Consider the following 9,393-nt stretch of genomic DNA (forward strand, 5'->3'; position numbering starts at 1 on the left):
GTATAATTCATGAACTTCACAAAGAGAAACGTCAGTGTGTTAGGAGTTCCTTTCTGATCTGAATTTTTTTACATATATAATGAAGAAATATAATTAAATCCAGATTAAAACTCATCACTGTCTCATCAGTAAACTCTTGAGCTGTCCTTAACAAAAGGAGGTATAGCTGCAGTGTACAAAAAGCAACATATATATATATATATATATATATATATATATATATATATATATATATATATATATATATATATATAATAATTATTTATTTCTTAGCAGACGCCCTTATCCAGGGCTATTTACAACTGTTACAAGATATCACGTTATTTTTACATACAATTACATTATTTTACACATTATTTTTTACATACAATTACCCATTTATACAGTTGGGTTTTTACTGGAGCAATCTAGGTAAAGTGCCTTGCTCAAGGGTACAGCAGCAGTGTCCCCCACCTGGGATTGAACCCACGACCCTCCGGTCAAGAGTCCAGAGCCCTAACCACTACTCCTAAAGCAGTAGACTGTTTAAAATGTGTAGGTAAAAATATATTTGTAATTAAAATCTAATCAAGCTGATCCATACTGGAAGAAGTGGCTTGTAATCAAGTAAGCTGAACAAGACTAATAACACAAAATGTAAAGATGTGTGCCATTTCAAAACTTAAAAGTAATAATGACCAATAGAAAATAATACAGTGTACACAGGTGAATGTATGAGAGGGTTGTTTTAGGAGGGAGAGATAAATATAGAAAATAATATGCAATAAACTCTATTCTTTGATCGACTTCACTGGAGTTTAATTCATTTATTCAAACATAGTGCTTAATCAATCCATCAGTCATTTAATACATTGTCTGATATTCTGTAGCTGGGAGGGGAAACGCCCAGAGCCATTCTTCATACCTTTCGCTTATTTGCAAGGCTTTGCTGTTTAGGAATTAGTTACATTCCGCTGCTGTCTGTCCCGGGCTTAAGACAGGCGTGGCGCGGCACCGCCGGGCATTTTCACGGTACGACACCGCTAGTCCGCCCCCCGGTATACATGCGCGGTATGCACTACACGACTGACTTTACAATATTGTAGACAAATTGAATGGTACAGTAGTTGTCAGTACCACATCGTAGGCTATTATGTACTGAAATATAATTTACATATATGGTCAAACATTTTGCATCACTTAGAAGAATTTTACATTTTATTTCTGTTTTTTCATAAAACAAAAAAAAAAAGATTTCTGGGGAGAGTAAAAAATACATTAACTTTGATTCATGTACTATGGGTTACTCTCAAATGAATTCATGATCCAGTTTATGGTAAACTCGGCTGTCAGCTGAGTCCCCAAAACTGGGCTGAATTCGAAAATGCAAAGCGGCCCAGAATTTGGGACGTTATCTAAAAACCAAATCGGCCCAGAATTTGGGACGTTATCTGAAAAGCAAAGCAGCCCAGAATTTGTGACGTAAATGAAAACAGGGGCAGTCTATATGTAAAACTGTGATTACATCAGAGATAAACTAATGTATCCTCTAACAAAACTGCAATAGAGTATACATTTTATATTAAAATATATCGCAAAAACGATTATAGATATATGCTACTTGAAAGAAAAAAGTACACCACCACAGAAAGCCAATTCTTACATTCGTGCATAACATGATAATTTATATAAAGTAATAACCCATAGTTTGTTATATCAGTACAGCGTAATACCATATTATATTTTAATGGTAAGGTTGTGGAAATCAGATCACTCTCTCTCTCTCTCTGATCACAATGTTAAAAATGCCTGCAAGCTTTTCCACTCGTGTGACGACATATTCATGTGACAGACATGGACCAATCAAAACGCGAGACTGTTATGTGGTTCCATCCCAAAAACCGGGCCTGTGTCATACCTCCAACCGGGACCATGCCGCGCCGCGCCTATCTGTCCAGGACAGACAGTATACACTTCTAAATTATGCAATTTGACTTGCCAGACCTCAGCACCACGTTACTGGATCTCTTTTTTTTTCAGAGAGATAAATTATGATTTTGATAATGTTACTTGTGTGCAAGTAAATAAAAAAAATCGCACACTATAAATAGTTTTGCAACGCCCAAACTTATTTTATTGATCTTTGAATCTTTTTTTAAAGGAGGTCTCTTGAGTATCATTGGCTCTTGTCTTTATTTCTCGGGCGTCTCTCAGAGTTTCTCCTGCAACTCCTGGGATGAGGAGCTCACAACCTTCCCATTGACTGTCTTCTCTGTGGTGGTGACCACTTTCCTCGTGGTCGTTGACCCAAAGCAGGCCTGGGTGCTGCTGGTGTTACTGCAAAAGAACCCAAAACAAATCATTCATGTTGCTAACAATTCACTTGGAAGCCAAAACAACAAATCTTTTGGCTGCATGATCTAGCAATTGTTCAGTTTAAGGATGGTCAGTGTTTTGGGTGTTAGAGCGACGCAGAGGCCCAGTGTGGTCCGCTTAGGAAATATTAGAACTTAAGAAAGTTTACAAACGAGAGGAGGACATTCAGCCCATCTTGCTCGTTTGGTTGTTAGTAGCTTATTGATCCCAGAATCTCATCAAGCAGCTTCTTGAAGGATCCCAGGGTGTCAGCTTCAACATATTAGCTCAGATAGGTCAGTGTAATAATACATGTTATGATATAAAACGTATCACAATATGCAGGTCGCAATATGATATATGTGAGGATATATGTGATTGTCCTGGTGGAATATGATGCATAATAAAATCAAAGGATCATTCAATGAAGGACTGTAAAGCATGATTATAGTTCATTCAGGGACCAAAGAAACAAACTTTCCCTTCCCCTTTTGACTAGACTCTGGCACTGGCAGAAACCAACAAAGCAGTAATATCCACTGGACTAACTGAGTGCCCATTCATTAAAGAAGTCCATGTGGGGAGGGAAGAGAGGGCACGTGAGTACACACAGTGAACCGTTACACCCTCTAAGTCAATAATAAAAAGTGGTATCGCTCTTACCAGCCCTCCTCTCCATCTAGCAGGCGCTTATACTCCGCAATCTCAATCTCCAGACGGGTCTTGATGTCCAGCAGCATCTTGTATTCCTGGGACTGGCGCTCCGTGTCTGACCTCATCTGCGTTAGCTGCTCCTCCAGGCTGCTGACCATGGACTGCAAACTGAGCAGCTGAGCACTGTAGCGAGCCTTGGTGTCTGCCAGGGACACTTCCAGACACTGTATCTGGAAGACAGAGGCGGAAGGAACGAGGTTTTAGAGTATAAATAAAATAGATATTCCATAGGAAGTTGCTAATTTGTTCTCCGACAGAGATTATTATGGGGCACAGTGCAGTATCCTTTTTAATTCTATAGTCAGGAGCCCTTGTGACAAGATCATGCTATTTGTGTCTTATAACAAGTATGAACGTGCTACTGTAATGACATTAACTGATTCTGCAACATAGAGGGCCACCTTATAAAGGGAGAGCACTGTACTATTGCTAGTGTTGTCTGATCTTTGAGAGTGTAGTACAGATACACAGCAATGCATTAATATTTAAGGGTTTCTCTTTATTGGCTTTGAATGAACAGGAGAGCACTGGGCTTTTTGAAACACACCAGAAGTGGTCAATTGATTTAAAATGAGTCTGTATTTTGAGATCTATCAAACAGAGATGAAACGTGCATCTCAGTGTATCTGTCCTGTTGAAACGTCTCCAGGTTCCATTGGAACTCACTATGCTCAGCAGAGACTGGTGCTTAATCTCCAAGCCTTGGACTGAGCGTCTCAGCTCTGACAGTTGAGTCTTGCTGGTCTGAAGAATTGCTGTATTGGTGGTTATCTCCTGGGTCAGGATCTCGGTCTTTAGAGGAAAGCAAAAAAAAAAAAAAACATTAAAAGGGAGAATAAAAGCATTGAATCTTTTTAAAGCCTACAACAAAATGGATTCACCCAGTCAAAAATAGAATTGTGCAATTGTGTTGAACGTTTTGCAGTGCTATAACAGTAATGCAGTAATGCTTATTAGAAGACAACATGTCTTTCCATGGTGAGCCGAATGTCCTGTAGTACAAGTCTTTGTGGCTCTACTGGAAGACTCCTGGAATGGATGGGAAAATGCTATTTTGGTTCCTTACCTTAGTCTGGTACCAGGCCTCTACATCTTTCTGGTTCTTGGTGACCATGGCTTCGTACTGCTCTCTGATTTCAGCTATGATCTTTGCCAGGTCCTGATGGGGGGCAGCGTCCACCTCAACGTTCACTTGCCCACTCAAATGGGAACGTAGAGTGATGAGCTCCTGAAACACACATGAAGCAAGGACATTGGTCGCCAATCCTAGTAAGATTAGAAGCCACTTGAAATTTCCCAAAATAAATGTCCTGTACCTGTTACTTTCAGAAGCATGCATGCTGATCCCTCCCCACACACACACACACACACACACAAACTTTGTCTGTCCTAATTTGATAGTTTTTGGATTGGGACACCAAATTGTAAGAGAAGAGAATTAGCTAACACTGGTGTAAATGGGCTAATCCCTCGCAAATAGGTGGATCGAACTTGGATCTGTGTTGCTCACTTCCTCGTGGTTCTTCTTGAGGTAGATCAGCTCCTCCTTCAGACCCTCAACCTCCATCTCCAGGGAGGATCTGGTCAAAGTCAACTTGTCCAGGACCCTCCTTACTCCAGCGGTGTCAGCCTCGACAGACTGCCTCATTGCCACCTCAGCCTCATACCTGCACGGCAAAAGGGGAAAGAATAAGAGAGGTTCCCCAAAGGGGAAGTGGGTTCTTATTGTGAAATGACAGTCATTTCCAAAAATGTGTCTTTGAATTTGCATTTCTCTGTAATTAAAAAAAGTCACCAGCTTGTATTCAGTTATATGCTATATACCACATGCCCAGCAATTCATTTGATGAGGCAGTTTGTCTGTTTGAAGCTTTAGTGCTGTATAAGTGTAAAGGGTTGATCTGCAAAACTTGCCAAAGTGCGCCATCGTATGGAGGATTTGGGAATGACACCCTCACTCATTTAATGTGAAAGATGCAATCAGCTGTTTTCTTTAAGGTTTCTTAGCCTCACCCTAACAATCTTGCGTGCACTTTTATTTTTTACAACAGCATTCTGTGTAGTTTTGTAACTGTTACCATTTGTTGCCCTTTAAAATAACTTTGAACATACTTGATTCTGAAATCGTCAGCAGCCAGTTTGGCGTTGTCAATTCTGAGGTAGATACTGGCGTTCACCACAGTAGCAGCCTGGATCTTAAAGGAAAAGAACAATGATGGTTATTTATTTGTTAAAGCACTGGCATGTATTTTTTTTTTAAAAAACCCAAAACAATTAAAATAAGGGGTGATTAAGTGAAAGCCAGCAGTGTGAGTGTGTTTGTGTCTAATGGCAAGTGTAACTGGATTAATAGGCCTGCTGATGTTAAACTACAGTTGCAAATGCAAACAGTGTGGTGTAGTGGTTAGGGCTCTAGACTCTTGACGGAGGGTTGTGGGTTCAATCCCAGTTGGGGGATACTGCTGCTATACCCTTGAGCAAGGTACTTTAACTAGATTGCTTCAGTAAAAACCCAACTGTATAAATGGTTAAATTGTATATAAAAAAAATAATGTGATATCTGTATAATGTGATCTCTCATAACAATTGTAAGTTGCCCTGGATAAGGCCATCTGCTAAGAAATAAATAATAATATAAGTGCGCCAAGGTCAGACTGGAAATGACATTAGTAGAGTCACGCGATAAATGCGTAAGGGAGGCAGCACCTGTGTTGAAAACTGGAAGAAAGTGGGCGGCAAAGAAAGCTGTGGAAGATGCAAAGGCTGCCCTTCGAATTGGTGATATCATGGGGCAAGTTCAGCATGGAAGAGGGGGTCTTGGTTTCAGTTCAGCTCCTCCTACATGGCACAAGGCAGCCCCAGCTCAAAGGAGGAAGCTGGTAGTCAACGAGGTGCAAAAGCAGGAGGAGAGGATGAGGTGTATAAAGGCCATTTCCCAGGCCAAGCAGGGAGAATGGATGAGATGGGAGAGTGTGGAACAACGCAAGATTGGCTGGCAAGACCTATGGTCAATGGAACAGAGCAGGATCAGTTTCCTCATCAGGTCAACATATGATGTTCTCCCATCACCACAGAACCTAAACCTCTGGGTAGGAGAGGATCCCTCATGTCCTTTGTGTTCATCACCTGCAACATTAAGGCACATTTTGACAGGATGTAAGGTGGCTCTTAGCCAAGGACGGTTTACTTGGCGCCATGACCAGGTGCTGCGATGTTTGGCCTTAGCATTGGAAGACAAGCGTAACATGACCAATAAGTTGTCACCTGTTCCATCAAAACATTACACACAAAAGACAACATTCCTCCGCCCAGGAGAGCAACCACCAAGAAAAGGTGTTAAAACCAATCCTCGCCCAGGACAACTGGAAGCTGCTAGAGACTGGAAAATGCTGGCAGATGTTGGTCAACGGCTTATTTTTCCACCTGAGATTGCCACCACTAACCTTCGACCAGATATTGTCTTGTGGTCTGGATCAGCACGCCTTGTTCACCTGGTAGAGTTAACAGTGCCATGGGAGGATGCTGTAGATGAGGCGTATGAGAGGAAGAGACTGCGGTATGCTCAACTAGCCACTGAAGCGGAACAGCGAGGATGGAGAGTTCGGGTTTACCCAGTGGAAGTGGGTTGTCGAGGATTTGTGGCACACTCTACAACCCGGTTTCTCAGAGACGTTGGATTCAGTGGCCAAGAGTTGCGTCGCACAGTGAAGAACTTATCTGAAGCAGCAGAGAGGAGCAGCAACTGGCTGTGGTTGAGACGGAAAGATTCTGGCTGGGGATCTCAAGCACAATAGAAAGAAAGAAACGCTGATGTACAGGTAAGTAAGCTGGGCTGAGTTGAGTGGGGGACGGAGGGGGGTGATGCTGGGACGCCAGAATCACCGTCGAGCCCTCTTGAGGTGTCGTGGGCTAGTCGACGAAACACTGAGGATGGAAGGTGCCCACTTGAAAACCCCAGAGATGTACCCTACTTAGCTCAATCCAGACGGTTGTCATGCTGATGCGCTGGGGAGGCCACACTTTGGTTGATCCCCGGAGCCAGCATCGCAGCCGTTGTGTGTGCTGATGCGCCAGGGAGGCAAAATAAGCTGATCCCTGGAGCCAGCATTACACTTCAGCCATTAACACCAGACAGAAGGATATCTACATCATCATATGGAAGGAAACGTAAATGGATGGAGACACATATGGATCACATTAGTTTACTGTAAAGCTACGCCTTAGTTGGTGCTTATCTTGGCGAGAGCCGAGTTCAAATCAGCATGAAGTTTTAACATCTACTCTCGTGTAATGGAAATCAAAATAATTAAGAACAGCGATATGCATTTTATCACTTCTGCTATTATTAACAGCCTTTTTTATCCTCATAGAAAGCAGGCCAGTTATCTTAACTTAATTAGCTCCATTGTAAGAGTTAAATGTCACTAAAATGCAGAAATTATAGTTCATTGTAAAAAAGAAATATAATTATGTCAGGCCAATACCTTGGTGTTCTGTAACCATACTGAAACTCTCAAACTGAAGGACAGAGCTTATTGTATTAGTTTGTTTGGCAGATGCCTTTATGCAAGGCATCTTACAAGGTGTTACAGGGCAATGCAAGGTTACTGTGCAAAAACAATATTTAATTACAGTGTAGTTTACAGTAAGTGCAAATACTACTAGAGTACAATATGAGATAGCAACTTATGATTAAGACTATTTCTATCTATGATGACATGATAGTAGTGCAATAGTGCAAGGATAGTGCAACAACTGAGCATCCAGTAACATGGTACTTAGGTCAGGCAAGTCCAGTGCATAGAAGACAGGGTAGATTTGTGTGTACGTAATAACAGGCTGCCTGTTCTATTTCTCTTACTATTATAAATGAATTGCATGTGTGGCCTCTTACATTAAATTAGACAGTCACTAATTTGACCATTTTCCAGTTGCTTGATTTGCTAAATCAGAACAACAGAAGCAATGGGATGTTCTAATACATTTGCACACCACTGTATTTAAATGGAACTGTGGCAGCATGCTGTGTCTACGGTACCTTGGCTTGCAGATCGGCGATGGTGGCTTCGTAGCTGCTCACGTCCCGGTGGATTGGGGACTGCTTCCCCAGGAACAGCCGGATCTTCACTTCCAGGTCTCTGTTGACCTGCTCCAGGCTGTGCACCTTCTCCAGGTAGACGGCCAGGCGGTCGTTGAGGATTGTCATGGTCTGCTTGCTATCAAGATGGACGCCTCCATCCAAGACCCCCCCCGGAGCTGGAGCCGAACCCTGAGCCCAGACCAGCGCTGACCATGGACATAGAGGATAAGGACCTGGAGATGCAGGTTCCACTGCCTCCGGCACCGCCATAGATGCTTGGGATCCACACAGAGCTCAGCCTGGGCATGCTGGAGATGGAAACACGCTGGGAGCCCATTGCTGCTGGAGCTAACATAACTGTGGCTGGAAAAGGATGTAATCCTGAATGACTAAAGCAGGCAGGATCAGTTTAGGAGTCTCGATGGAAGGATTTAGAAAGTGGAGTCTAAGGGTTCTCTGCAGCCTTTTTATGCAGCTGCTCCAGAAAAGCTCAGTGGTTGGCGGTTGAGCCATCCTGCCCCCCAAAGCAAAACAGCAGCTGTGACAGTTATGACCTTTGCCTGGTTATCTAGGGCTAGCCTTGACTGGATTCATTGTAGTCTTATCACATAAAGCAAACCTTGCCTTGGAGTGAAATCTTTTCTTGCAATTAAGACCGGCATGGCTTTTCTCGGCAAACAAACTGCACAATAAAATAAAATTCAGAACTTTTATTATTATTTATTTATTTATTTATTTATTTATTTATTAGCAGTCGCCCTTATCCAGAAACTCAGTGCATGGGCTGCTGTGGCGTCAACACATCTCTTCTCTATGGCCATAAAACAACTATTACTTTTCTTTTTGAAAGTACACAAGAAAGATACAATTGCCATACCTCATGCTACGAGTTCAAAAATCGCACTTCACAAAAGACCAAGAAAACAGTGACAAGTACCAGTGCTACAAAGCCCATTTTTGTTGTTTTTTTTTTAAAAAAAAAACGTCACCGGTAAAACATACAATATAATGTTCTTAAATTTAAATACACATACGAGTCAATGCACATTTGTGTTACTGGTATGCATGGCTGCATGGTATAGTCTATACCATATAAAAGTATGGCAATGCATTGTAAAAGTCATGCTAAACAGAACGTTTTAGGAGAATGCTTATTGCCATTTGAAAAGAAAATCAAATAAAAAACAATACAAATACGTACTAGATCGTATATTGCAATAACAAAGTTCAACTGTAGGGAAAGTGTATAAAAATAACTGAGGATC

The 9,393-nt window shown here is 41.8% G+C and overlaps 1 pseudogene; it reads right to left on the minus strand.

The window, feature by feature from the left end:
* Positions 1-2,065: 2,065 nt before the first annotated feature.
* On the minus strand, positions 2,066-8,524 carry LOC117433301 (keratin, type I cytoskeletal 50 kDa-like; annotated as a pseudogene).
* Positions 8,525-9,393: the final 869 nt, after the last annotated feature.

Source organism: Acipenser ruthenus, chromosome 33, assembly GCF_902713425.1.
Source record: "Acipenser ruthenus chromosome 33, fAciRut3.2 maternal haplotype, whole genome shotgun sequence".
NCBI classification, from domain to species: Eukaryota; Metazoa; Chordata; class Actinopteri; order Acipenseriformes; family Acipenseridae; genus Acipenser; species Acipenser ruthenus.